This window comes from Acinonyx jubatus, chromosome C1 (assembly GCF_027475565.1).
Source record: "Acinonyx jubatus isolate Ajub_Pintada_27869175 chromosome C1, VMU_Ajub_asm_v1.0, whole genome shotgun sequence".
In the NCBI taxonomy this organism is placed as follows: domain Eukaryota; kingdom Metazoa; phylum Chordata; class Mammalia; order Carnivora; family Felidae; genus Acinonyx; species Acinonyx jubatus.
The window spans coordinates 158,952,328-158,978,406 of NC_069381.1; the positions used below are offsets into that span (position 1 = coordinate 158,952,328).

General features: G+C 38.0%; 1 protein-coding gene across 7 annotated transcripts in view; it reads left to right on the forward strand.

The window, feature by feature from the left end:
- The window catches only part of MAP3K20 (mitogen-activated protein kinase kinase kinase 20), a 184,714-nt gene that overhangs the window by 51,187 nt on the left and 107,448 nt on the right, over positions 1 to 26,079 (forward strand). The window lies entirely within an intron of this gene.

Below are 26,079 nucleotides of genomic sequence, written 5' to 3' on the forward strand. Positions count from 1 at the left end.
TGAGTGTGAGTAGATGATGAGGAAGATACAGCTTAACAGAAAGACATTTTATATGTGGCTTATTATGAGTTAAAGCATGATGTATTTGCCAGAGAAGCTAATGTGATTTTCAGACTGTGATAGGCGAAATGGAGGGTCCTGAGGAGTGGAGACTGTGCCCTGTTCTTCCCGTTTAAAGTTCTAGAGCTGCTCCTACTTGGGGCTCACACTGACCTGGACGTAGGGCAAGTCAGCTCACTTTCTAGAACTTAGTTTCTTCATCTCTAAAATGGGGGTAGTTCCTGCTTAGTTATATTTCCCTTGAATTGTAAAGATCAAATATAATGAATGCAAGTGGTGTTTTTGCCGCTTTAGAGAACTCTGTCACGTTTTATTCAAAACCCTCTATCTTTGATATGACTGACATCCCTAGTTTTTATTAACCATCCAGAATTGTAATTAACTGAAATTTAAATTAACTAGAATCTTAGAGATTATAGCACATACATTATTGTTCATCTTGCTTCACATTCAGTAGAAATGTGGGCATCAGTGATTGGTAGATGGTGAATTATATTTTTGCCTCTTTTAGTTTGTATATTCACTGACAAACCTGACCAAGGTGCTTTCAAATAGGTTGAACTAAATACCTAACAGCATCAGTGCTAAGATTAGCTATAGCAAAAGCAGCATGAAACACCTCACTGAATAAGCCTGTGTTCTCCTTTTGGGAGAAAAGGATACTCCGGGAATATAGGAAAAGAACAGGATGGTAGTTTCTCTTACACTCTTTGCTACTGGTGACTTGTGCTTTTTATTGGGGGTGGGGGAGAGTGGAGGGAAAGGGTTCCTTTTTCCAGTTTTCTCTCTGTGTCCCTGTCTCTGTTTGTCTCTCTTTCTCTCTTTTTCCACTGTTACAACAACAAAAATTCATAATATGGAGATAAAGATCCTGCAGATTACAGTTCTTTCTAATTATGTTTTAAACCCAAACATGAAAATTAGAATCCTTCTACACGCAATATGACCGTTTTCCATCAGCCTTAAATTGGCATTTTGGATTGTGTCCTGTGTAACTACTGAAGAGCCTCAGTGGAGAAGGAAAAAGACGGTGAGAAAGAAAGGAAGATTCTAAATGACAGTCTTTTGACTAGTGTCAGTTCAATCCCTAAAACAAAAAGCAAGATCTTTTTTTCCCCTAAATAACGTGCTCTCCAGCTTCACCTCTTATCCTGAGAAACATGAAAGAGAAAGTAAAAGAGGTGACCCAAATCACAGAGTGCCTTTGATAGGAGAAATTCAGCTGTTTTGAACACTTACAATCAAAGGAAGTGGTTTCCCTAATTACATGAACTATGTGAAATCTCTCAGAATAGCTCTTCCACCCCAGGATTCCTTGCACTTTAGAAGTTTGCATAAAAGCTCACATGGAGAATCAGATGCAAAGTGTTTGATTCAGATTTTATTAGGCAGAAGAGTGCCCACATCCATCCTGCGGTTTGCCAGCTGCTTAGGCTAGGACCACTGTACCTGGTTTTGATGTGGATATCTTTCAGACCTGCAACATTAAGATCTTTGTTCTCTCCTCTTCTCGCAAGAGGCACCACTTTTCAGGAGCAGTAGCTATGAAAATATTCGGAAGATTGGTCTTCCCAATGTCTCTCTCATCCTAAAAAGGACCCATGGCTGTGTTTGTGCACTTTGCATGGGAAAATATGATTTCCTGTGTTTGTTGCTAGGGAGTATTAAACTGCCAGATTGTATTAAGCTCTTCATTACATTTTTTAATATTTTAAATGTAATTATGATTTACCATAAAGTTCATGTGCAGAATTCCCCATTTACTATCAGAATCTAGAGTAGGAATCTGCCAAAACACTTGGCCTAAAGAATAATAGTGATTATGACGATATTAAATCTTTTGTATTTTGATAGTCACCTTGTTATTGAGGCACACAGTTTGGTGCAGGTGTATAAAGAAGAGAATTATAAATATCCTAAGTTCTCTGTTTGGGGAGACAGGCACAAGAAGACAGAAGCATCCATTTTAATTAAAATGTCAACTTGTGAAGATCTTTTTCTGGGTGACTAATTTCATGTGTAAGGGAGATTGTCTAGTAATCATATATAGCAGTAAGAAAGAATTGTGTGTGGGTTTTTTTTTTTGTCTCTTTTCAGCGAACAAGTATGTTGCTATTACTGTATTTTATATTCTGTTGAAATTTTGTGGGTCCTAAGAAACTAACAGGAGTCCATGAGCAGAAACAGAAGGAAATTTTATTTTGTCTAGTGTTTAAAGTACAGTGGTGACTTAAACTGTAACCCACACAAAATTTTCTAATACTAGGACTGTTGGGTCTTGGGCAGCAAAGATTATGTAAAAATAAAGTGCTCTTCAATCAACCTACAAAAATTTATTTAAACAATTACCCAGCCGTTTCTTTCTACTTTAACAGTCCTCATTTACTCCAGGTAAATTAATAAATATTTGTAATTTTAGAATATTTAAAATCTAAAAGTGTTCATGATTGAACTGTGAGACTTTTTCCTCTTCTGTGTGTTGTGAACTGATTATGGATGGGTCAGGATTTGGCTATTTTGTGTACAGTCATATCAATATAATAAGAGAAAGGGAATTTGAAAGGTGATGAAGGGTTGATACTGTGGTGGGTTTGCACCTACTTGTGAAAAGGTCTGTTATCTTAGAAATCTAATACAATACTCACACTGAAATTTTAATGGCTATTTTAGTTCAACAATCCCAAACTGCCATTTTAAAAATCAGTGATTTGAAGTGCAGCACGGTTATGTTGGGTAACAATAAATTCAGTTGCAGGGCCCAGGTCTTTGGTTTGCCAGTTTGGAGCTTTTGTCAGGAGCACGCTGTCAGGTTCCTACTGTGTGTGTTAGATTTTAAATGACATTCAACTGCCTACTCTATGCTTGTCATAAGAAAGAAGGTTAAATATGCTTGAATGACAGGCATTTGATAACACTTTAGCATTAGCAGTAAAAGGTCATTTTGTTTTTCTTCTTCACAGTGTTTCCAGCAGCTAGGGAAATAGTACCACATAAATCAGAATGCAGCTTCTTGTTCTAGATCAAGACTGTATCTAAATCATCACAGATATAGAATTATATATCTCTTGTCAAAATTCTATAACCTCTCTAGAAAAATGAGTTCTATAGTCCTTACCTTAATGACTGGCTTAGATAACTCGTGTTAAGGTTTTAACCCAGTATCCCTTGCATTATCCTCAAATGATAATGGTATTCAGCTAGTGCCTTTACTATTTACAAAGCACTGCTACTTTTATCATTTCCTTTATAACTGATGGAACGGGATTAGTATGATTCCCAGATTATACTAGAGAAAACAGGACTTCATCTTGGGTTCTCTGGCTTGGACCCACAGCTTTTACCCTTGATGGAATCTTAGCTTTGGGAAAGACCTTTATCGGCCATATTTCTGATGCCTGAATCTCCTGTGCAACATTTCTGCTACAAGGAAGCATTTAACTTCTATTTGAATTCTGATTACTAATGATGGAGAACTCGTTAACCTCCTGGGACAATCCATTTCGTCTTTGGAAAACTGACCATCAGAACCCTCTTCTCCAGATTATTCTGAGTCTATACCATGTGCCAACAGTACATCTTTGGCCAAGCATGAAAGGAATAATGTAATACTGTAATGTGATTTTTAAAAAGAACGTTAAGATTATACTCAGGAAACTCTTACCAAGTGACATTTATTAAGTGTCTAATCATCCCCTAATTCTTACCTTATCGATAAGTACTATAACTCCACTTATTGTGGCTTTTTAGTTTTCCGTGAAATTTTTCAGGTTTTTTTTTTTTTTCTTTTCAGAATCTCTTCCTAGTATTAAAAATGACCAGGCCTTATGTAAAGGACTGTAATTTGGATATAGTATACTAATAATCGAAAAATAGATTCCTAAATATTATATATTATTTGATACACTTCAGTATCATGCTTCTTTTTTAAATTTCCATTTTTATCTATTTGTTCACTGTTATCCTTACAACCAGATATTTCCACGTTATATTTTCCAAATTTTATTTTTATATTAAAAAATGAGCATGTTCATTCTAAAATAAAATCAAGCATTAGAGCAGTCCATAACATAAAGAAGTAAAACTTTTCTCCTCTTGGCAATCCTCTACTCTAAAACTTACCAGTTTATGAACAACTTTCCAGGTTGATATTTTTCTTTGCATTTATAACTATAATATTCCCCCCCTCATAAAATGGATCATATGAAAAGGGTAGCATGAGGGAAATATGTGATGGAACTGTCTGTATCTTGACTGTGGTGGTGATCACTTGAATATATGTATGTTAAAATCATCTAGAACTAAACACAAACATATGCATATAAAACAAGTGCATATAAAACTGGTGAAATCTGAATAAAGTGTGTGGATTATATCAATGTCAGTTTCCTGATTATGATACTGTACTGCAGTTATGCAAGATACAAACTGGGTAAGGAATACATGGGCTTTTACAGCTACATGTGAATCTATAGTTATCTCAAAAGGTTAAAAACTTGGACCATGCTGTTATATGTATATACTGTTCTGAAACTTGAGTTTTTAAGTTCGTATGTTGAGGTACTATGTGAGTATAGAGCTATCTCATTTCTTTTAATAGCATTTATATTTTGTGTTTAATATTTATTTACCCTTACTTATTATAGTAAATTATATTTTTGACCAATGTATAATAAAAAATTACTAGACACGTGAAGAAATATGAATATGTTTCACTGGAAACTGTGAGATAACCTAGATGTTGTAATTAGCAGACAAAGACTTTAAGAAGCTTTTATTAACATGTTCAAGAACTTAAAGGAGAACATGGCTGTAATTAAAGAACAGAATGGGAAATTGAGCAGAAAGATGGAAACTAAAAATTCTAGACATGGAAAACTGCAGTCTTTGAAATGTAAATTTTATTAGATGGGGCTTAACAGCAGATTGAGGGAGGCAAAAGGAAGAATCAATATATAGGAAGACAGATTATTAGAATTTATCAAATCTGAAGAACACAAGAGAAAAAAGACTTAAAAAATTGAACACTCAGTAATATGAGGCAATATCAACCAGTCTAATACATATAATTGGAGTTCCAGAAGGAAAGGAGAGAGAGGATGGACAGAAAAAAAAATTGAAGAAATAATGACTTAAAATTTCCCAACTTTGATGAAAAACATATAGGTCCAAAAAGTTCGTCAGATCCTAAGCAGGATAAATCATTTTGCCTACTTTCACCATTTGTGTTCAGTGTTGTACTGGACGTGTTAGAGCAGTAAGACAAGAAAAAGAAGCAAAAGGCTGTAAAGATTGGAAAGGAAGAAATAAATCTGCCTTTATTTGCAGATGAAACCATTATTTACATAGAAAATCTTAAGTGTTCAAAACAACTATTAGAAGTGATGGATTAATTTAGTAAAGTACAGGAAACAAGTTGATTATATTTCTATGTACTTGGAGCAAGTAATTCAAAAGACAAAATTTAGAGAACAGTTTTATTTACAAGCCTCAATTTAAAAATACTGGAAGTAAATTTAATGGAAGGTAAGAAAAACTTCCATGCTAAAAACTACAAAACATTGCTGAGAAAAAGGTTACCTAAATAATGGAGAGAGAGATCATGCCCATGGATTGTAAGACACACTGTTATTCAGATGGCACTTTTCCCTAAAAATTGGTTTGTACAAGAAGAACATCGTTGGAGGATTCACACTTCATGATTTCAAGACTTACTGCACAGGCCCAGTAATTGAGACAGTGTGGTATTGGTGCAGTCAGAAACGTAGATCAGTGCAGCAGAAGAATTTCAGATTTAGCCCCCCACATATTAAAGTCAGCTGAATTTTAATAAACATGCCAATGCAATTAAATGCAGAAAGGAAACTATTTTTAATAAATATTTCTGGAGTAGTAGGTATACATATTTAACAAACTTAACCATAACTCCTACTTTACACCATACACAAAAATTATTTCAAGATCCATTTGAAACCAACATATAAAAGTTAAAACCCTAAAGCTTCTATAAGAGAACAAGGAATATTTTACAGTCTTATGGTAGCCAAATATTTCTTAGATAAACCACAAAAAATGTTAATAATAAAAGTAAAAATTGATGACTAGAGCTTCATCAAATTAAAATTTCTGTTCATAAAACAACAGTTTAAAAAATAAAGAAGCATGGGGAGCCTGGGTGGCTCAGTTGGTTAAGCGGCCGACTTCGGCTCAGGTCATGATCTCACGGTCCGTGAGTTCGAGCCCCGCGTCGGGCTCTGTGCTGCCAGCTCAGAGCCTGGAGCCTGTTTCAGATTCTGTGTCTCCCTCTCTCTGACCCTCCCCTGTTCATGCTCTGTCTCTCCCTGTCTCAAAAATAAATAAAATGTTAAAAAAAAAAATTAAAAAAAAATAAAGAAGCAGGCCACAGACTGGGAAAAATATTTATAATAGGTGTATCTCACAAAGGACTTACTTGTACCCAGAATATTTTAAAACTCCTACAAATCGGTATTAAAAAGATAAATAAGAAAATTTTAAAATAGAAGATTTTAATAGTCATTCCACAAAAGATACACAGTTGACTCTTGAACAATAGGGGTCTGAATGCAGGCCCACTAATACGTGGATTTTTTTTTTTTTTTATAAATTCAGTGCAGTACTGTAAATGTATTTTCTTTTATGATTTTCTCAGTAACATTTTCTTTTCTCTAGCTTTATTATAAGAATATAGTATATAATATACAAAATACGTGTTAATTGACAGGTTATGTTATCAGTAAGGCCTCCGGTCAACAGTAGGCTATTAGCAGTTAAGTTTTGGGAGGAATCAAAAGATTTTCGACTGCACAGGGGGTCAGTTTCCTGACCCCGGTGTTGTTCAAGGGTCAGCCATATGTGGATAATCAGCAAGTGCGTGTGAAAGTGCTCAGTAGTATTAGTCATTAGGGAAATGCAATGAAAACCACAGTGAGATCCATTTCACACCCACTAGAATAGCTGAATTTTTAAAACCAGCAACAGCAACGTTGGTGAGGATGTGGATTAGCACCTTGTCATATTGTTGTTTAGGGGAGTGTCAAATGGTATCACCACTTTGGGCTGTTTTTTGCCTGTTTCTTCAAGAATTACCTACCCAAGCGGGAACCCTCTTGCACTCTTGGTGGGAATGCAAACTGGTGCAGCCACTCTGGAAAACAGTGTGGAGGTTCCTCAAAAAATTAAAAATAGACCTACCCTATGACCCAGCAATGGCACTGCTAGGAATTTACCCAAGCACCAATTTACCCAGCACCAAGGGGCACTTGCACCCCAATGTTTATAGCAGCACTTTCAACAATAGCCAAATTATGGAAAGAGCCTAAATGTCCATCAACTGATGAATGGATAAAGCAATTGTGGTTTGTATACACAATGGAGTACTACGTGGCAATGAGAAAGAATGAAATATGGCCTTTTGTAGCAACGTGGATGGAACTGGAGAGTGTGATGCTAAGTGAAATAAGCCATACAGAGAAAGACAGATACCGTATGTTTTCAATCTTATGTGGATCCTGAGAAACTTAACAGAAGACCATGGGGGAGGGGAAAGAAAAAAAAAAGCTAGAGAGAGAGGGAGCCAAACCATAAGAGACTTAAAAACAGAATAAACTGAGGGTTGATGGGGGGGTGAGAGGGAAGGGAAAGTGGGTGATGGGCATTGAGGAGGGCATCTGTTGGGATGAGCACTGGGTGTTATATGGAAACCAATTTGACAATAAATTTCATTGAAAAAAAATTAAATACCTACCCTATGATCTGGTAGTTCAACTTAGAGGTATTTACCCAAGTGGAATGAAAACATGTTCAAAAAGACTAGTGTAAGAATATTTATAGTATCTTTATTCATAATAGCTCAAAATTGGGAATAACCCAAATGCTCATTAATAGGAAAATGGGTAAGCAATATTATATTGATAAAATACAATTATAATTAGCAATAAAAAGAATGAACTGAGAAATGCAACAACGTAGATGAATCTCAAAAACATAATGTTCAGTAAAAAATTATATATATGGTATGATTCCGTTGATGTGAATTTCAAGAAAAGGCAAAACTAATCTATGGTGCTAGAAAGCACAACAGTGCCTATGAGGATGGTATTGATAAGACAGTACATGGAAAGATAGAAATAGTCTATTTCCTGATTGGGGTGAAACACAAATGCCTACCTGTATCAAAACTCTTTACATTATTCATTTAGGATCTGTTTATTTTATGATACATAAATTTTACCTTAGTTAAAGAATGAAGTTCAGTTTTTTTTAAAAAAAGGAAAAGGAACAAGCCAACCAAATCTGTTGCCTTTTAAAGGGCTTCTCCCAAAGCATCAGTCGATAATTTCATATAAATAAATATGTGCATGTATATTCATATATGTAAAATTGAATATGAAATTAAATGTAATTAACATACCATATAATCCATGCATTTAAAGTGTACAATGAAATGGTTTTTAGTACTTTCACAGTGATGCATTTATCACCACAATCATTTATGAAGTATTTGCATCACCCCCAAAGGAAATCCATATCCCCTCGGCTCCCCCACAACCCAGCCCTAAGCAACCACTAATCTTTCTTTTTCTATAGATTTGCCTTTTCTGGATATTTCATATGAATAGAATTATATAATTCTATTGTGACTGCCTTCTTTGACTTAGCATGTTTTTAGGGCTTATCCATATTACAGCATGTATCTACCTAAGTGGGTTCCTGGACCCAATTCCAGTGTGGGGAAGGTTTTTTCCCCCCCACACACAACAAGCAATTCTTGGACACCAGTAGGGTATCCTACAGTTCAACTCAATTCTGAAATCAATCTACTTGATGATAAGCATCAGCTAACACAGGTTAAGCCCAGGGTGTTACGGGTACTTCTGACTAACTGGCTGTAAGTTAGAAGTTTCCATGACCCCCTTCTTGGGTTCAGTTAGTTTGCTAGAACATCTAATAGAACTCAGAAAAACAGTGTTACTTACTGAATCATCTATTTGTTATAGAAGGATATAATTCACGAACAGCCAGATGGAAGAGATGCTTAAGGCAAGGCTGTGGGGAAAGGGTGTGTCTTCCCTGCCCTCCTCAGGCGTGGGCTCTCCCAGCACCTCGGTGTGTTCCCCAACCTGGAAGCTCTCGGAACCCTGTCCTTCTGTGTTTTTGTGGAGGCTTCATTACATAGGCATGATTGGTTAAATCATTGGCTACGGTCGATTGAATCCCCCTCCAGCCCCTCTCCCCTCCCTGGGGGTCAGGGGGATGGGAGGGAAAGTTGTAACCCACTGATCAGTCACTTGGTCGGTTGTCCAGGCAACCAGCCCCCAGCCTTAGGTGCCTTCCAAAAGTCACCTCATTAACATAACAAAAGACCACTTTTCTCCCTCATCAGTTAGGAAATTCCAAGGGTTTTAAGAGCACTATGCCAGAAATGGGGACAAAGGCAAAATATATAGTTATTATAAATCATAGTATCACATACTTTATCCCTTTTTATTACTAAATAATATTCCATTGTATGGATATACCACATTTTATTTATCTGTTCATCAGATGATAGACATTTGAATTGTTTCTACTTTCTGGCTATTAGGAATAATGCTCATTAATATGAACATTTATGTACAGATATGTTTTTAATTTTCTTGCCATTATTCCTGGAGTAGAATTGGCTGAGTCACATGGTAACTCTGTGTTTATTGTTTGGGTAATTGTCAGACTGTTTTCCCAAGTGGCTGTACTGTTCTACATTCCTACTAGAAGGGTATAAAGTTCTAATTTCTGGAGAAATCTTTACCAACACTTGTTATTCTCACTGCTTTTTGTTATTATAGCCATCCTAGTGGATATGAAATGGAATTACATTGTGGTTTTGATTTGTATTTTCCAGTAAATAATGGTGACGAGCATCTTTTCTTGTGCTTATTGGTCATTTGTATATCTTTTTTTTGTTTACTGCTATTCAGATTCTTTACTTATTTTTAATTGGGTTATTTGTCTTTTTATTATTGAGTTGTAATAATTGTTTATATTCTAAATACATAAATACATAATATTCTATTCTAATATTTTAAATACATAAAGAATTTTTATATATTCTAAATACAAGTCCCTTATCAGATGTATAATTTACACATGTATTCTTTTTTTCTTTTAACGTTTATTTATTTTTGAGAGAGAGAGAGAAAGAGAGACAAAATGTGAGCAATGGAGGGGCAGAGAGAGAGGAGACACGGAATCTGAAGCAGGCTTCAGGCTCTGAGCTGTCAGCACCAAGCCCCACGAGGGGCTCAAACTCATGAACCGTGAGATCATGACCTGAGCTAACGTCAGACGCTAAACTGACTGAGCCACCCAGGTGCCCGCACATGTATTCTTTCATCCTGTGAGGTTTCTTTTTTCATTTTCTTTGTGATGTCTGTTGAAGCACCAATGTTTTTAATTTTTATAAAGTTCAATATATCCTTTCTTTTGTTGCTTGTATTTTCAGTGTCGTATCTTAGAAGGCTTTGCCTAACCCAGGGTCACAAAGATTTGCTCCTATATTTTCTTCTAAATGTTTTATAGTTTTAGCTCATTGTTTATGTTTATGACCCATTTTGAGTTAATTTTTGTGTATGGTTATGAGGAAGGGAGTCCAACTTTATTTTTTTACATGAATCGTAACTTCTTATGTCTTTTAGCTAGACTTGCACTATATGGTCATGTTTAGTTACAAGAGGGTTGGGAGGTGACACTTTGGGGGCATTGCTACCTTAAACAAAATAAAATGCAAGCAGCAGATGCCACAGCATATGCTGTTTTTGCTTTTGACTCAAAATAGTATACCACCAAACTTCATGAGGCTCTGAAATATGAATTTGATCAAGAAGCATTCTATAACTGGCTTCAAAAAAGATTTGAAGAAAAGTTTCTGGGGGCACCTGCGTAACTCAGTTGGTTAAGCTTTGGACTCTTGATTTTGGCTCAGGTCATGATCTCATGTTTCCTGATATCGAGCCCCATCTCAGGCTCTGTGCTGATAGCACGGAGCCTGCTTGGGGTTCTCTCTGTCTCCCTCTCTCTCTCTGCCTGTCCCCTGCTCATGCTCACTCACTCACTTGCTTGCTCTCTCTCTCAAAAAAAATCTAAAAAAAAAAAATGTTCTCTGAATTTTATTTGTTAATATGGTTTTCCTGAAGGTAATGCTGAAAGCTGAAAAGGATTGCTGTTTATTACAACCAAACAATTTACTTTACTCTTTCTTACACCTCCACTCAGCTATTTGTCCACCATCCCCATCTCAGCCTTTCTCCCTTTTTTCTCTCTCCCCTCCCCTCCACCCACACATTGGAGTGTTTGTTTGCTAACATTACATTATATTTAATGGGTTTGACATGCATACTGTTAAGTGGACGTGCTGGCCTCTGCACTAAAAAACAACCCAGTATTCTCCCTGTATGTTGGGTCATAGAAGCTTCTGAACACTTCTTGGTAAAATGGTATGCGGTGAGAGGCAAGATGTTTAGTCTCCTTCAGTACCAGCTCTGCTCTGCTCTAGAGCTTTTCCTTCCTTTTATTTTTCTAAAACAACTTGGAATTTATTCACAATTTCCTCGTATCAGTAGGATGAGTTGTATGAGGAGCTTTCTCCCGGGCAAGTTTAACAAGTTCGGTGTGCTGAGGATGAAGGAAAGTATCACTTCCCTGCCTCCCCTTCACCACGGGTCATCATCTCTTACTTCCTAATGGTGTTTGGAAGCTGTGTGTTGACTGTCTAACAGGAAATGAGTAAGCATTTGTAACCTTGCTGGTTTCTATGGAATGGTGAAATGTCCCCTCTTGAATTTCATAGCTTCTTTGGTTGTGTTTCTCTGGGGTGCATGACTGATGTTTGATGATGAAACGAAGTCCAAGTGACTTCTGAGGTTCCGCCCATGCCTCTGCATTCACTCTGTCTCTTCTTGCCTGTCCTGCTCTTCTAGATTGAGCTGCTTGTGCTAATTCAGTTGGTTAGAGCGAGAGGTTTTTGAAGATTTGGTCAAGGGCTAACTCTATAAAGCTGACTTCCTAGAAAATAAAATCTGAAACGGCCGAGGAATTCTGAACCCTAAGCACCTGTTGAAGATGTGGAATTGATCACAGTGTAGATGGATAGGTCTAAATGTCTATCATGATAATGCTCATAACCAAGATTTGGAGATCAATACATTCCAGGCAGTTTTCTTGGTGCTTTACATGCATGGATTCATTTAATGTGTAACAGTAATAAATTATATTCTAATGCTCCTCTTCATTTTACAAAGGGTTTTCACATGTATTTGATTCTTATTGAAACCCTGTGATGTGCGACCAGAAGAGAGTAGGGAGACATAACAATTGAATGTGAGGTGGCACCCTGGACTGGATCCCAGAACACATGGAGGACATTGATGGAGAACCTGGTGAAGTCCAGACAAAGTCTGCTTAGTTAGTGGTAATGTACTATTACTAGTAACAGAAGGTGTTAACTGAGGGAGGACTATCCATGGAGTCTCTTTTTCTCTTAATCGAAACCCAATCTAAAACACAGCTTTTCTCTGAATCTAAAAATCACTCCAGAATCCAAAGTTTATTAAAAAAAATTTTTTTTTTTAAGTTTTCATCAACCCCTATTCCACAGATTTCTGCTGTTTGAAAGGCTAGGTAACTTGATGTGCTAGACATGGGGAAGTGGGGAAACCGGGCCCTGGAACCCCTGGCTTATATCCCCAGCTCAGTGCCTGTATTCATTGCTGCCTCAGTAAGAATATACTGCTTCCCATGTCATCCTCCCCGCAGATGATATCCTCGTTTTACAACTGATAGATCATTACGATCTGTTCACTACTGGAGAAATAACTCAAAATTATGTCTGCCTTTGACTTCGAGCCGGGGGCCCTTCCATGTTTGAATGGAGAATGTAGTACATATTTTGGGGTTCATTATTAAACCAATACAATAGAAACTTCACTGTGATGAAGGGTGACAGGTGTTTGGGAAAAGAATGATGGTATCGTGTGGTCTTCTGTGACCTCTGACACAGAAACCTGAGGAGGGGCAGAAAATAGAAACACAAGCACTGCCCCATCAGATTCAGATTCAGGTTCATTCTGTAGGTGGAGCGATAGTGAGGCTAGTGATGCCATCTAAGCCTCATTCCTTACCCTGGGAGTGGCAAAGAGAAGTGATGTTCCGTTTCTTTCAGCTCGGCACTTTATTTTTTAAGATAGTAGGGGACTAGGGCGCCTGGGTGGCTCAGTCGGTTAGGCGGCCGACTTCGGCTCAGGTCATGATCTCGCGGTCCGTGAGTTCGAGCCCCGCGTCGGGCTCTGTGCTGACAGCTCAGAGCCTGGAGCCTGTTTCAGATTCTGTGTCTCCCTCTCTCTGACCCTCCCCCATTCATGCTCTGTATCTCTCTGTCTCAAAAATAAATAAACGTTAAAAAAATTTTTTAAAAAAAAATAATAGGGGACTGTAAGAGATTTGTCTTGAAGCTCTAACACCTTTGGTCGTCTTTCTATATTTTGGTCTTTGAAACAGAGGTTCTTCTACCAGGTGTGGTATGACTTGAGGATGCAGGATGACATGTGCCTTAACTCTTTTCCTATGCTGTATTCACTGGACTCTCTGGTTCGTGCTCAGTGTCTTGCCCGGACCTGTGTTTTGGCCTCTTTCTTTTATGAGTTTCACTGTGCCGTTTCTATCAGTCTTTGGATCTATTTTCCAGCAGTTTGTAGTTCCAGCTGGTGTTGTATATATCTGAGTTCAGTTCTGTGCATCCTTAAAAAAAATTTTTTTTTTTTTTTTGCTCACTCTAGGTACAATTCCTAGCGGCTAACATTTATTGAGGAAAACCGTGTGCCTAGCTTGTACTTTCCATGTAACTTGGGTCCTCACAGCCATTTTAAGTGGCTTCATTTTGATTTTACAGCTGAAGACCAAGCTCAGGGACATGGAGAGACTTGAAGGGCTGCACATACATGATACATGTATGTATAAATACATGCTCATACATGATAGAACTGGTATTCAGTCCCAGAGTTTTCTGACTCCAGAGTAACCAGGCTACCATTCAGCTTGCCCCAGAACCACCCTCTAGGTCAGAGGGTCTAAATCCTGGCTGCCTGTTAGACTCACCTCAGCTTCTAAGAAGCACCTATGCCTGGGCCCTACCCCATACCAATGAAATCAGATTTAAGTCAGAATGTTAGAGGTGAAAGGACTTTAGATCATTCATTTCTGTGCTTTTTACCTCCACATTTTGACATTTTATCAGTAGGTAAACTGAGACCCCTACTTGCACAGCTATCAGGTGTCAGAACCAAGACTAAAATGCCGATCTCGTGATTTGATTCTAGAGTTCTCTCCATACTCAGGTCAAATAAATATGTTAGAGTATTTACTGTGTACAAAGTCAGAGGCACAAGTGTAGTCATAGGTGAGTTTATTTATCCACATGTACTATCTAGAAATGTGTGTGCATGTTCATCTGTATACATGTATAGGCGTGTACATCTATGTGATTTTGAGAATTAATATTCATTTGTAAGAGAGGCAGTGTTGCATCATGGTTGAAATCATAGGCTTTCCAGCCAGACTGCCCGGTTTGAATCTTGGCTTAACTGCTTCTTAGCTATGTGCCGGTGGGCAGGTTACCCAAACTCTCTCTTCTTTGGTTTCTTAGAGATAAACTGGAGCTAGCAATAGTACTTACTTCATGGATTAAATGAGTCAGTGGATCTAATGTGATGAGACGGTGTTGATACACAGGAAGCTTTCCATAAGTATTCGGTAGAGTAATGTATGATTAAGGGTGTATTCAGCTTACAGCTTCTGGAACTCCATAGTTTTTGCATTCATTGACTAGAGAAGAATTATAAAGGTGATAGTACTTATGTGATGTGGTTCATCTGTATGAAATCCCTTTCTCTCAGCCTTAAAGATGTTTGTGTAGCGTCCTGGAGGCCCTTATCAGGGTCTACACACTCATGCTTTATAGTTCACAGTCTTCTGTCTTATGAAAAACATGCTGCTGTTCTAAAATATTTTCTTCTTTATCTCTGGGCCCACTATTAACATCTCAGCCATGTTTAGCTACGACTTCCTGTGTTTTGCTAAATGCCTCGGGCTGCCAGAAATGTTGCTCTGATGCAGGTTGGAATTGGCATCAGTCACCTCCAAGTTTATATTTATTTACATGCAAAACAATTCTTGTTTCTTGAGAATCATAAGTAGTTGATAAATAGTATCATAAAGAAAATCTTGAATTATTTTCTCTGGGACTTTTCGTGATGAAGTCTTTTACATGAGAAAAGTTCCACCTAGAGAACTCAAAATATAAACTGAGGCCTGTCCCTGATCCGTTACACAACGCCGTCAACTGGCATGGAAGAATGGATCCATTTACAGTGTTCTTAAGTACCATTTATCAAATGCCTTTAGAGGAACTCTTTTTCTTCCTTTCTGCTCAGAGGTATTAAGGTATTAAGTAGAGTCACAGTCAGATTAAAGACAACAACTGATTCTTCAAGCAAAGAGAAAAATCAGAATTTGGAGTGAAGTGATGTTTGGAAAGGAGATAAAAATCTGAGCTGCAATGGATATAGCAAGCCAGTTCAGTTCAGGAACACAGGAAGTTACATAAGTCAGCTCTAGTAATTTGAAATGATTAGAATGGGCGATCATGAAAAGTAGTTTCCTGCTAGAGGAGATTTTACGGCTCCCAAGAATATAGTGAAGGTACCTTCTGGGCACAGTTGCCCAAATAGACCCCTACTAAGGTAGCTTTTGTTTTATGTGTTCAGAAATTTCATCTTAAGAGTTCAGAGTGTAGTGGACTCAGGATGCTAAGTCACTCTCACGTATTTGACTGTGACTGAAGAATAAAATCAACTTACTGATTTAAAAACTTTTCTATTTGTAGTTGAGTTATGTGGGAAACAAACTCACAAAGACCTTGCTTCGTGAGTATGGATTTAGAGCAGGAGGAGTCAGTAATGGGAATTGAATATATTCTAATACTACTACATTCTGCTGATAATCTGATTTATCTACCCTTCAACAGGAGGACCCTTCTCCCGGGGAAGTTATTATTCCTTAACCCCTTCCCTACATCTCTTCTCCCTCCCTTCTTATTATCTCTCTGTTTTCTGGGCCATTATGGCTGACCATGTCTCACTGTCACCAAATACACACATGTGCATGTGCACATGCACACACAGTACTCTATAAAATATCTTAATACTTTCAATGAAGTTATTTCCTGTCTTCCTGACCTGGAATGATCTTTCATTTTAGGGTCACTTGGCCTATCGCCAGTGTCACCCACTTAGATCAATCATTTCTCAATTCCTAACAAAGCATCATCAGGTGTTAACCTGTCATTGGGAGTGATCAATCACAGGTGGGGTGACTATTTCTTGGAATATATCTCAAGGGATAACTTTATGAAGAGAACAGTTGGAACAGGTGACCTTTAAGTTCCACATGGTAGGAAATTAATAACTCTTTCACCTCTGTACACCTCACTGATTCTGAAAGGTCTCTTTGAGGTAACTAATATGTTTTTGTTCTGTTTTGTTTTGTTTTTGTTTTTACTTTATAGGAGTTGCTTCTAGTGAAATGCGACCTGAAAATCAGCTTGGCATATTGTTCTGTTGCTGTGTGTTAGCAATTCCATTACCTACTTCTCTTCTCCTGCGTATCTTGCACATTCCAAACCAAACAGAGGTGCTACTGCTGTTCCTCAGACTTGCTGCCCCATGCTGCCTCTCCACCAAATCTCTTGCTATTTCTTCTGCTTGGAAGGACAAGCCTTTCCTAGCTATTAATCCAAATCTAAACCATTATTCATGGTCTAGTAGAAGCTTTCAGTACCCCTCACCTTCACCAAATGTCCCCATGGATCCTCCATTGCACTTTGTTCTTCTGGTGGTTGTGTTGCATCTTGTTATTATACACTTTTATTTTCCCTTTGATGTTGTGTAAGCCCTTGACAGTAGTGGTTTATTTATTTTCATTTGACTTACAATGCCTGTCCCATCCTTGTTTTCATTCATACCCGGATATAGCACAAGTATAGAAACTAAAGATAATATCAGAATGTTAAGGGGAAGCATGGTTATGTTGAACTTGAAAACTCAGCATAGAAACTGTGTAGGATATTTAAAAGAAAAGATCAGAATTCAGATATTAGGGAAATTTTAACAATAGAATAAAAATCCAGCCAAATATAATGGGATTTAAGGGGTGAATAGAAAGTGAAGAAAGAGAATTTAGGGTGAAGTATTATTTCAAGAAGTTTTGATGTTTAGGAATGTAGTTTGAGAAGAAGATGAGAGTCAAGGAAAATTGTTTCTTGGAGAGGTGAAACTCAAGCATTTTTTTAAAACCTAGATGATCACTTAGAAAGAGATGAAAGATTCCAGAAAGGACATAATTGATGGTGCAGAATATCCTGAGGGAAGAAAGGGAGACATAAAGAACACAGGTGTCAGGGTAAGGTCTAGGGGAAAGGAAGGGTATCTTTTTCTCTGAGACAGAAAGGAAGACAGTAAGTGTAATGTCGGAAAGCGGAAGACAGCTCTGCCTGTTTCCCCAGTGTAAGAGTATTCCTAGTAATCTGAGGATGACAAGGGTTAGAACAGCTAAAGGATGTTAGACTTGGCTCAGGAAAATTATTTATTTCTCGATATCGACATTGTCTTCTTCCCCCAGTAGACTGTAAACTCCATGAAGGCAAGGGTTTTGCTATCTTGTTCATCACTATTCTCAGCACCAAGAAATTGTACCTGGCACATAGACAATATGTGTTGGACGAATGGAGGATGAAAAGGGGAGCCAGTTGAAGATACTCAAAATCATTGCTGTCATCTTTTAGCTTTCAGTAAGTGTACAGACTGTAAATACACCATGTTAATTCTCTCAGGACATTTCTGTCATAAGAGCTTGTCTAAAAGCACTGAGAAGTATAGAAAGGTAATTATTGGATTTCTCCATACTTAGAAATGGTAGGATGAGAATTAGAGCTCTATAGAGTGTGGGCAGTATTTGACCAAGGGGTGTAAAGTTGTGTGTAGTATCCTGAAGATCCTTTTATTAGACAGAATCTTGATCACAAATAGCATGGTACATACAGCATTGACTATTAGTTGTTTACCCAATATATATTCTCCTTGTCTTCCTTAGGATTCATGTATTGTTAGATGTGCTCCTGCAGCATAAAACTATATTCTCCATCTTTCCTGAAAGTAAGATGAGATTTCTGAGAAAGCTCTTTAAAGGAGGCTGATGTAGGAGGAAACTCTTATGCGCTTCCCTCCCTCCTGCTTCCTGCAACGTGAATGTAATGGCTTGGAACCCCAGTTTTATATTGTAACTATTAGGTGACCTTGAGGATGCAAGCCAGTGCTAATGATGGTAGAAGAGTATAGTTGTGCAGCAACCATATTGAGCTTCCTGCGGCCTTCTTATTTTGAGACAATATAAACTATCTTGTTTAAACTACTGTTATTTTGGATCTCCGTTTCTTTCAGGAGACCTCAGTTGGTTAGAAAGGAAAACGAAAAGGAATTAAGGAAAAAGAGACTTCAATGGGTCAACGAAAAAGCAGATATTGGGAATCAGGATAAGATGTTGAGGTCAGAGAGGGGTTTCTAAGTTTGAGATGGGTGGGTAATGAAAAAGTCTAAGGGATGGTCATAGGTTGCTAAAGTAGAATGCTATTGAAGTCTCCTAGAGAAGAGAAAGTCAAAGAAACAGTTATTTCTATATGTAGATCGGTCAGCAAGAGTTTGCCCTTCAATTAGACCAGTGTTTCTTTGAATTTGATTTCATGGGCCACCAAGGATCTATCTGTAGATCTGGAATCTTAAGGACTCTAATTTGAGATGCACTACTGAATATTATTATATGGCTTTCTTGCCAAAATTATTTAAAGCAACTAATAAAGATACAAATTGTGGGGCACCTGGTGGCTCAGTCAGTGGAGCGTGTCCCTCTTGATCTTGGGGCTATGGGTTCGGGCCCCAAAGTGGGTGTAGAGATTACTTAAAAATAAGGTCTTAAAAAAATAAAGATACAAATTATAAGATTAAAAAATTTAAAAATATGAAAATGAGGGAGAGAACAAATATGGTGAGAAACAAAATTGAAGTGGGAAGGAAGCTAACACAAAAACACCCCCATGAGGTTCTCTGTATTGTTAGATGTGGGCAGCAAATTTGGATATAAGCTTTTCCAGCAGTCAGCTTGAAAAACGTAACATGACCGGTTGTTACAAAATCACAGGAGCAGTGGGATAAAAACAAGTCAGTTCAGGAAAATTAGAAATATTTCTTTTATTAAGCCTATTTTGCTTGAATTATAACTTTGCATGATTGGATTAAATAATAACATCAAATATTTTCTTTCAAACGGGAGGAGAATATAAAGACAGTTTTGGGGAGAGCCACAATAAACAAGTTGACACTATACCCCAACATCAGGGTAAAAAGTGAGTATGTTCAGTTGGGTGGCTCTGCCCAATGCCAATTATCTGTGTTTTCAGCATGACTGTCTTTGCATAGATATAGGTAAATAACCAAAAGACTGGAAAATAAGACACGTCAAGAAAATTGGTAAGAATTAGAATTGTTAGGCTTAGGGGAAATGATAATGCAAAAGATTAGCCTTCGGATGTTATCTTTCACCGCCTCTACTGAGCACAAATCACTTAGATTTCAGCATGAAGATTAGTAAAAAGAAAGGTTATCGTGGTTGGTGGTGATGGTTATTAGGAACAGGAGGCTCTTTTCATCAAACCTTGAGAGGAGAATGATCTTTTGCCTTTAATAGTGGAATTGCTTCAAGGTGGGGCTTGTAGTTGGGTACAGTGAAAGAAAAGACTGGAACACTGCAGATCCCTTCCATTCTTCAGAGTCTGAATCCAGATTATTTTTACTCTATATTTGTTAGGGTTTGATATTTAAAAAAAATCATCTGGCAGGTGTCACATACATGCCTTTGTCATTAAGTTGTTTTGAGTGTGCTGACAGAACCCAGAAATAGTGAAATCATTAATTTAGCTGAAGAATCCAGGTATTCAAGATACCGTCTAAGTGGAGTCTAAGGTATTAAAGGACTTTTCAGACTATTTTGAAATTAAATTTGTCTGAATTCTTCTAAATGATTTTGCAGATTTCCATAATAAATGTGGCAAACATTTCTCTTATGGGATGTAAATAATCAAACTCTGTTGCACTGTAGAGTAATATTATAAAGCACTTAACTAATCAGATTGTGAGAGTCGCTCAAAATTTCTAACCATGTAATTTTTGCATAGAGAGAGGGTACTTCATGCTGTGCAATTAACTGGTTTTATTAGCTATAAATTTGGTTGTTGCTAGCTGGCCTGACGGGCTAGTGCCTGTGGAGAATTGGATCTTGGTTTTTGACGTGTTACTGCATGGTCAAGTGTCAGGAAGGCATGGAAATTTGTAGTGGGGGCAGAGGCCCTAAGAGGGAGTCAGTGAAGAATTGTTTCTCACACCTCTGTAACTAAAGAGAGCTTTGAAATTGTCTAGGCCTGTTGTCGTTTTTGGATGTTCTATAAACTAACATTCCATTCTGTATTCAAATAAGGTTTATAAAGCAAAATGGGATGGTTTAGTGATTGTAAATAGGGCTTTGATGTCAAACTACGTGTGTTAAAAAACCTGGCTTTGCCATTTATTGTGCCCTTGGGCAAATTTTAAAATTTCCTTGTGCCTAGATTTCTTCCCCTGTGTAAGGGCAATAGTAGTAGGCCCGAGGCTCATGATGTGCTGTGAGGATTTGAAGGTTCAGTCAACGTGACATGCTTGGCCTGGCTCATAGTAGGCACTCAATAAATGGTAGCTCTTATTGTGGAGCTTATTTGTGTCTGCAAATTGGAATGTCTTTGAGAAAGGGCAGCTTACAATAAAAGATGTTTAGATGGGGGCACCTAGCTGGCTCATTTGGAAGAGCATGCAACTCTTGATCTTGGGGTTGTGAGTTGGAGCCATATGTTGGGTATAGAGATTACTTAAATAAATAGATAAGTAAACTTAAAAAAAAATATTTAGGTGAAAGGACTCCTATTTTTATTGGACTGCATTTTTTTTTTTTGGAGAGAGGGAGGAAATACATAAAAATATATAAAATATATTAATTAAAAATATAAAAAAATATATAGAGGTGTAAGATATCTAGATTCAAATTTTGTTAGACTTTGACCCGGCTCCTGAAGTGAGCTTACACAAATCAAAGACCCAGTTTTCTTCACTCTTAAACACAATAAAATAGCAAACTTATTTGTGAGGGTCAAATAAGAAAAGCGTTTTGAAAATGTTAAAGTACTGTATTTAGGTAAAAACATGGAAATATTCTTACCTAAACATGGAAAATCACATATAATAAAATAAATGAAGCTAATTAAAACAAGCAGAATATGACAAGAGGATCACTGCTGGAAGAGATTTGAATTTGCTCAGAAGTTTGACTTGAGTCTGAGGATGAATTGATTATCAAGAAAGGGGATGTCAGAGAAAGGAATTAGCATTGGTTGAACACCTGGCATTTGCTGTGCACTGAGATAGGATTACTGTCCCCATCTTACAAATGAGGAGACTGAGGCCCAGACGGGTTAAATAACTTCCCCGTTTATAAGTGGCAGAGCCACTATTCATACTGAAGCCTGTTGGTCTCTAGAGGCTGTCCTAATATGCTGTGGTTAATTCAGTTTATCAAATATTTATTGAGTACCCACTCTGTATAAAGCACTGTTGATAATACATCAGGTTTTTTTTTTATAGAAATGGATAGAAATTTAAAGCATAAAGGAATTTGAAAGATAATTTTGTCGAGCAAAGTCATTTTCTAGGAAGAGAACAAGGCCCATGGTGACCAAGGCAGCTTTAGGGCCATCCATTTTGGAATTAGAATTTAAATTCCACTCACCTGTCCCGTGTTTGATTAAATTATATTGCTACTCAGTCTTTTAAAAGCCTAATCCTTCATTAGTTCATACTTCAAGGCTTATTCAAGGGCTTTCTTTGGAGGCAGGATGGGCGGGAGGAGGTTCTATGTAATTTTAGCACCAAGTGGTCTCTGTGACCGAGTTACACGGGGTGTTTTGTGGAAAGCAGGGTGCTTGTAAGTAGTTTTGTCACCCAAACCGAATGCAGATTGCTTACAATGTATTGGACTTTTTCATGCCATCACAGTGACATTCTCTTGTGAGCATGAAGAATGTAAAATCTCTTAGCCGTTTTATGATTTGGGAAGATCTCTTAAATCCCTGCTCTTGAATCTTCATTATTTGTCTCATTCAGTTTTAGCTGCCTTTCCGTCCTGCCAGGTTAGCCTGCCCTTAGTTGGGAATGTGTCCTTAACTAGAGAGCCGCCTCGCCTGATCCCTGGATAGGAGCCCAGGCTGCTGTCTTGAATGGTTGCACGTGGAGGCTGCTGCAACCTACTGGGAAAACCACCGGCTTCCCAGCACTGGTGATGTTTGTAATAAATCCCACATGGCTCCATCTTGGGGCCATGGCCAACGGGTAGAATGATTCGCTTATTTTTTCTTCTTAGTGTTTCTATCCATGTTCCTTCCAGAGAGAAGTCTTTCTGATGTCAACATCATTAGAAATATAGGCTGTCTGATATTATGGAACCTGAATTCATTTATCCTTTTTTATTTCCCTGAATACCTAATGGGCAGCGTTTGAACGAGAACCCACAGAACTGTGAGGGTTGCTGCTTGTCATGTGACTGTGTTATTGAATGGGACTCATTAAGCCTAAAGTGAGTCAGAGAGCTTGACCTGTGGGTGACACTCTGGCGATGAAGTATGGGATTGAAAATCATCTGAGCCTACTTTGTAAGTTGTTCTTGTGGCATAGCATTTTTAGGAGCAGAGGGGCTGGTTTTCCATCTTGCCAAACATAAAAGAAATCAAGCTTTTCTTTTAGGAAAATGCGCCTAGCCATGATACTCTTGGGGAAAAAATGCAATTAATTAAACAGCATTTTCTTGTTTTTGACCCTGGTTTTTGTGGTCTGATGCATGGAAATCCTTTGATTACTGAGATTGAGCGCTCTGCCTCCATTATCTTTATAATCAGAGCCTAAAGTAGAAGGGAAGTTCTTTCCACCTGTGTCTTGCCTGTAAGAGCTAGGTGTTTTGACCTTATAGACTTGTAAATACTGTTCTAGGACATTTTAACTCAAAAACTTTACTTTGTCCCTTACCTTCTGCTGCTAATAAGTACAATGGTTATGGGCCCTGCAGTGCTAAAGAAAAGAGTTATGCTGTACTGACTGGTGGCCGAGTCAAATCCATCCTGTTCATTAAGAGACCTGGCTGAATTGCTGTGGACTTTTATGACACTGGCCCAAGCTGGCTGCTTTAACGGATTTAAAGCTGGCTGCTTTAACTTGCTATAAATAGCAAGCATTGATTTCTCATAGTTCTGGAGGCTAGGAAGTCTGAAATCAAGATGTGTTAGCAGATTTGACTTCTGGTGAGTACCTGCTTCCTGGTTCATAGATGGCCATCTTGCTGTGTTCTCACATGGTGGAAGGGGAGAGGGCACTCTCTGGGTTCTCTTTTATAAGGGCACAGTCCCTTTCATGAGGGCTCTACCCTTATAACCTAATCATCTCCCAGAGGCCCCACCTTCAAATACCGTGACACTGGGGATTAGACTTCAGCATATGAATTTCTGGGGAATACAAACATTCAGTCTATAGCAGGGAGCGTCTATACCACAGTGTTCAGGGAGAATAGTAGGTACGGAAAATGTGTGGACTTGACAAAAGGCTGGCTTACTTTCAGAGGTGATTTTGGAAATAGAGTCGATCCTTGAACATTTGGGGCTTAGAGATGCCGATCACCTTCCTCCCCAAGCACAGTCAGAATCAGTGTATAGCTTTTGGCTCCCCCAAAACTTACCTACTAAAAGCCTACTGTTCTCTGGAAATCTTACCAATAATGTAAACAGTTGACTTACACATATTTTGTATATGTATTATATATCATATTCTTACAATAAAGTAAGCTAGAGAAAAGAAAATGTTATTAAGAAAATCATAAAGAAGAGAAAATACATTTACAGTACTGGACTGTATTTATATATATATAAAAAAATCTACCTATAAGTGGACCCGTACAGTTTAAAACTGGTCAACTGTATATGGTAAATATATTGGGTAGAATACGAGAAATGGAAGATTTAAGACTCAGCAAGGCTTTACGTTCTCATTCTGAAAAAGTGCAATGTCAAAGCAAGGGCATGCATAGGGAATAACAAAGCAGGAAAGGACTCTCAAGGAAGTGTGTTCATGGGATTGCACTGGACTGCAGAACCTGCAAGAGGCTAAGTACAAGCCTTCATTTTGAAAGTTTAAATCAACAATGAACTAGTGAGCATAAATTTCAGATGGGGCTTTTGCTGTGGTTCTGTAACTGATTGACTGTCATTCCTATGAAATAGTAGCCTTAGTAATAGCCCTTGTACATGTGAGAAAACAGAGTGCATCCTGAAGCAGATCTGCACCCTCTGGCATCTTACTCTTCCACGTTGCGGCTCAGAGTAAACATTTACTAATGCAGACTCTCCACGGCAGTCATTTCAACACACTAAGTATCATTATCATCAGATACTGTATGTTCTTCAGGTAAGATTGAATGCTGCTTATATATATAAAGTATTCGACCTTTCTCATATGGTGTTATGCCAGACATTGTAGAGGATGAGCAATGTAGGAAAGGCTTCCCTAAGGGGCCACAGAAGCAGATGTAAACTGCGAGGAGATCATTTAATAAAAGTGCAGATACTGAGTAGGTTGAAATCAATCTAGATTTAGGTTTTCAGTACTCACATCTGTGGTCTCATGGCCTCTCTGAATCTGTGGCCTTTTTCAAGAATACCCTAGGTGAGGGGCGCCTGGGTGGCTCAGTGGGTTAAGCGTCTGACTTCGGCTCAGGTCATGACCTCACAGTTCGTGAATTCGAGCTCAAGCCCTGTGTCAGGCTCTGTGCTGACAGCTCGGAGCCTAGAGCCTGCTTTGGGTTCTGCTCATGTTCTCTTTCTCTCTCTCAAAAATAAATAAACATTAAAAAATAAATTAAAGGGGCACCTGGGTGGCTCAGTCATTTAAGCATCTGACTTCAGCTCAGGTCATGATCTCAGGGTTCAAGCCCTGTATCGGGCTCTGGGCTGAAGAGCTCACAGCCTGGAGCCTGCTTCGGATTCTGTGTGCCCCTCTCTCTCTGCCCCTCCCCCACTTGCATTTTGTCTTTCAAAAATAAATAAACATTTTAAAAAAATTAAAAAAAAAAGTGAACACTGATTTGTTCCAGACCCATGTCAGGAGACACTCACAGCTTACAGGCTAACTACCTAGTTTTTATATGTCTAGGGTAGTTCTAGGAAAGTAGGGAAAGAGTTTTACTTCTTCCTGATCCAGTCCTAGAGAAAATAAAAATTTCCATGCAAATAAATATTTTTATTTTATATTTATATTTTCTGGTCATATATATTACACGCATATATTGCTTTTTTGTGATTAAAAAATTATATGAGCTCATTGTAAAAATTTTGCAAATACCTAAAAAGTTAAAATTATTTATGAGTCTTTTTGCTACCTAGATATAACCATAATCAATATTTCATTTCTTCTCAGTCTCTCATATATATACAATTTCTGTTTTTATTTATTAAAAAAAATTTTTTTATGTTTATTTCTGAGACAGAGAGAGACAGAGCATGAGTGGGGGAGGGGCATAGAGAGAGGGAGACACAGAATCGGAAGGAGGCCCCAGGCTCTGAACTGTCAGCACAGAACCCGACGCGGGGCTCAAACTCACAAACTGTGAGATCATGACCTGAGCCAAAGTCGGACGCTCAACTGACTGAGCCACCCAGGCACCCCAACAATTTCTGTTTTTAAAAAGCGTGGGATCATTTCCTATCTTCTTGAACTTTGAGGGAATATACTGATCCTGGATCAT